Raw genomic sequence first — 5034 nt, forward strand, 5'->3', positions numbered from 1 at the left:
AGAAGTGCACCGTTTTATGCACGAGTCGGTTCAATATGAATGAGTCGACTCTTTTTTTTTTTTTGATGATGAGCATGATGAGGAGGAGGATGAATGAGATATGGAAAGCACATGATGATGCATTTTAACATGCCATGAAAATTGCATAGGGAACTTAAGTATACATGAGCATGCGAAAAAAATATATTTAAAAATGATTTATTCCTGGGAGAAAATCAGATATAATTCATTAAGGGAAATTAAACAACAAATAAACAAATCATGTGAGGAGAAATAATGTGAATAAAAATGCGTTTAAAAGAAAGGTTTGTTTGTTTAGAAACTGTAGGCTGGATGTGGTTATATTACATATTGTGGTTGTGGTATATTATATACATTAATCAGCTCCCTGGTGTTATGATTAGGAAGTGAATTACAGCCTATTGCATTCCTGGGCACTAAATATGATTCAATTCTGAAATCGAAGAAATCAAAGCACACTGATTCTCACGATTTCCTCAAAGAACAGGCATTGCTAAAGCATCAAATCAGTCCATCACAGATAGATGAAGAGATAACAGGGAGGGGGTTGAGATGTGGATGTGAAGATGGAGAAATGTCCCAAGCTCTGCCTCTCCAGTGGGTTTCCTCTGAGGACTCGAACTGTCTCTGATGCAAAAACATTTTTAAACCAACGTAATACATTTGCTGTGTTTGCCGTCAATGATTCTGTGAACATTTCTGGTTGACGAAAGCACAACATTAAACAAGAACCCACAAGCTTTATTTAAATCTTAAACAGTCGTCATTAATCCATTGGAGAAACCATTAAAGACCACATTATGCTTGCTGATTCAAATTGCTTTATGCTACTGGAGAAAATTGGAGCTTTTTTCTTGGAAAGTCAGTGGTTCTTAGATGTCTAAAAATAAAAAAATAAATGCTGTATTCCAGGTTGCTAGAGTAAATATTTAGGTAAAGAATGGATGTCATATACAGATATATAGTATACAGTCATATACAGTTATACAGTATATAGTCATATACAATTATACAGCATACAGTGCAATTTTGTCCATTACTTTCCACTATGACTATAAAAATATTGATTACATGTTGCATTTCCAATAACTTCCTTGAAAACAAATGGTGTAGAATCCATTCATTAATATCCCATTGTTGGCACCTGTTTTGTGTTTATGAATCACAATATAATCTGGTGACTAGCCCTGAGTGTTTCTAAAATGTGTTCGATCAGTAACATCATTTGTAGATTTCAGCTGTGTCCCCTCAAGCAGCACATCTAGTTTCCCCCTGCGCTGTGAATTGTGTGTAATTGGGATTACATCAGTATCTTTCTCATAATGGCTTGGGCACGGATGCACATATCATGCACCGTGCCTGTTAGCATGGCCATGCCTCTTGCTTTTCACTCAGCAGCTCTAGAGTTGCTGGATCCAAAATGGTGTGTTCAGTGTACCATAAGTAACTGTAGCTCCTGGAAAAATTATGTATTCACATTCTCTTTCTCTCTCTGTCACATGGCCTTTTCTTCTGTAATCATATTCTGAATTCAATGATATTATTCTTCTAACTATCGTGCTTATTTTGTATAATTTCAAAGTATCTGATATGCTTGCACTATATAATGGCATAGGTGGACAAACAAAGAGAAATATGATAGACATAAAATATTATGACTTATGAGAAAGAGAGCAGGGGAGAGAGATTGTCAGAGATAGATAGATAGATAGATAGATAGATAGATAGATAGATAGATAGATAGATAGATAGATAGATAGATAGATAGATAGATAGATAGATAGATACTGGGCATAGGGGGTTACTGGTAAACAGCAGCTTTGTCACCAGTGACTCATTCTTAGACAGTTACACATGTCCATTTACTATTCGCACACATGTTTGCAGCTATGCACTTTTAGCAGTGAGTCAGCCGGTGGAGTGAGGTATCAGAACCTTTTAGAAATAAACCACAATGCTGGAATACACCGGTCACATGACTGAAGAGAACCGACATATATTAATGAGAGGTAGAGGCAGAAAGCTATAGAGTTTTTTTTTTTTGTTTTTTTATTGTAATTGGTTTCCACATTTTAGTTTTAAGTAAACTGGGTGTGTTTTTATTAGTAATACAAAATAGAGCTCTGACCTCAACCCTACTGAACACCTTTTTGGATTAATTGAAACGCTGACTGCACCCCAGGCCTCCTCACCTACATCAGTACCTGACTTTATTAACACCCTTGTGGCTGAATGAGCACAAATTTCCACAAATACCATTGAACCATTAAGTTTTGAGATGAACTGAAACTAGATTGGATTTCTTTTTTATTAATTACTCAAGTTAATCAATATTTAAAAAAAGTGTATTGCATTAACCAAGCAGGCATTTTATTTAAAATTGTTTCCAAAATGTTAACTGTAAAAATGTTCACTAATGTTAATAATAATAAACTATGTTAATAAAAAACGACAAGCAATTTTATGTTTTGCATTTCTTCCCTCTAACTGTACTGAAATTGAACTGAAAGTCTCCAAGTTACGTATGTAACCATGGTTCCCAGAGGGAACAAGACGCTGCATCAATGCTTTGGGAAAGCCTCTGCTTTGTCCACGCTCTGAATCACGTGTATAATCAATCCAATGGAAAGTGCTGCGTCACCGGTGGGGTGACGTCATGACCAGGAAGCTTAAAAGCACATGGAGTGAAACCAGCGCTAGCTTCTCAAAAGGGATGGAAGCACTGCAGGGATGCAGGCAGTGTGGCATAAAGATGCAGCTTCTTGTCTTGTGGAACCATGGTTACATATGTAACCTAGAGACGTTCCCCTTCAGGAACTCGAGCTGCGTCAAAAAACACTTTGGGAACAAGAGTCCAATTAAGCCAGACTGACCAATCCCTGGCTAGTGGGTATGGGCACAGCTAGGGTTAAGGACAGAGGGGCCAGAAGTGGCACTGAGGCTATAAAACCTAAAAAAGATCAGCCCACAGAGTTGCAAATAACCTGGAGGGAAACTCCAGAGGACAAGACCTTAGAGGCAGCTACACTTCAAGTGGAGCACACTCTGAACCCGAAAGGAGCGGGGAGACCAGAGGATCATAAGAAGAAATAGCATCCACAATCCATCTGCTGAGCGTCTGCTTATTCGCAGGGAGACCTCTCCTCGGAGGGCCATAGCAGACAACTAGTTGCTTCAACTTCCTCCACAGTTCTGTTCTGTGGATGTATATGTCCAGTGCTTGCACTGGATACAGTTGGTTAACAACCCGTTGAACCGTGGCGGGCCAGACCTGAACTGAATTGTATAGCCTATGTCTACAGTGCGCTGGACCCACCGAGACACATCTGGCAGAGCCTGCCAGCCTGCCAGATAGTCTCTTAAAGGAATCAGTCTTTTAAAACAGACCTCAGTCCAACTATATTTGAGTGCTCTCCTCGCAAGGGGAAGAAACCGCCGAACGGAGTGTTTCTGAACCTTGCAATCGGGCACTGGACCCAGCAGGTGAAGGAGGTGAAAGGGAAGAGCCTGTCTCAAACCCCTCTGTGAGGTTTACTTGTCTTGTCTTGTCGAAAGAATCACAAGGAGCGGGAGCACCCTCCTCAAAGAGTGCTCTCCAGGAGCTGAGCATTTGCATTGTTATGCAGTCGGCTCCTTCGAGGACCGACCTAGCATGCTCTGCTTCCAGACAAGCAACACATAGCTGGTGCGTATCCCCCCGTGAAATATCGGGGATGAGGATGAATGCCGGGACGAAAGCAGTGCTTTGTCTTCTCGGTCGCTTTCATGCTGAAAGAAGGAAAAACTCTCCAGATAAACACACAGAGCATTTCCTGAACAACAGAAGCTAGTGCTGGTTTCACTCCATGTGCTTTTAAGCTTTCTGGTCATGACATCACCCCGCTGTTGATGCTGCTAATTATTTAAACTGCTGGCCTTTTAAAATGGGTCAATTAAAACAAATTAAAGTCGTCCCTCGATTTATTGCGGTTTGAATCTCGCAGTCCCACTTTATCACGATTTTCAATTTGGCATATATCTATTTTGTTTCGCGAATGGTCCCGATTTTTTCACAAAAAAATTAAACTTATAGTGAATTGTTTTTATGGAGTTTTGTGTTGAAATAAGGTAATTTAGTAATAAAAATATTATTATTAATTACAAAATGAAGGAAAAAGAATACATAAAATACTGGACATTGTATCATATATTTACCTGAGAAAAAGAACACATTGTGTTGTGTACAAAATTATTATACGGCAGGAAGAGCAAAGTATTTTAGATTTTTGGGGTGGCATTCATGTATTGGTTTTGGCACATAACTACCGCAATAAATGAGGGACAACTGTATGCCAACAACCTAAGCACATTTAACAGATCAGCATCGAAGGCAGAAAAGAAAACTTAAAGCTGATTTTAAGGTGTTCCATGACAATATTTTCATGCAGAATGATTTGCCCATGAGGGGTTAACACTAAGGGCATGTTGAATGTTTGCAGGCATATCTTGATTTAAAACTGTGAGAAGGCCAAACATCACTTTGATTGAAGTCTCCTTCTACATCTGGATTCTAAACAGAAGGAAGCAGTACTGGAAATGTTATGAAGATTCTATACAAATAGAATATACTGTGACCAGCAGAGGTGAGATGTAACGAAATACAAATACTTCGTTACTGTACTTAAGCAGATTTTTCTGCTATTAGTACTTTACTTCACTCAATTTTTTTATACAAATATCTGTATTTTTTTTTCTTACATTTTTAAAGCAGGCTCTTTACTTTATTATTTTATTTGTGACATGATCAATCTTTTATCTTTTAATTGTGTGTTGTTTTCAGCCCATCAACCTTTTTCTTGTCATTGCAATCTTTTTCAATGTACCACTGGTGTATAATTTCTTGGCTCTTAAGTACCTAGGTAGCCGACAAAGCAGAAGGCAAAAAGAAATATGGGGCTAGTGTGGATGAGGCAGAGGGAGTCAGTGATGTAAACATGACTGAGAATGTCTCTAGGTTATGTATGTAACCCTAGT

This window comes from Silurus meridionalis, chromosome 4 (genome assembly GCF_014805685.1).
Source record: "Silurus meridionalis isolate SWU-2019-XX chromosome 4, ASM1480568v1, whole genome shotgun sequence".
Taxonomy (NCBI): domain Eukaryota; kingdom Metazoa; phylum Chordata; class Actinopteri; order Siluriformes; family Siluridae; genus Silurus; species Silurus meridionalis.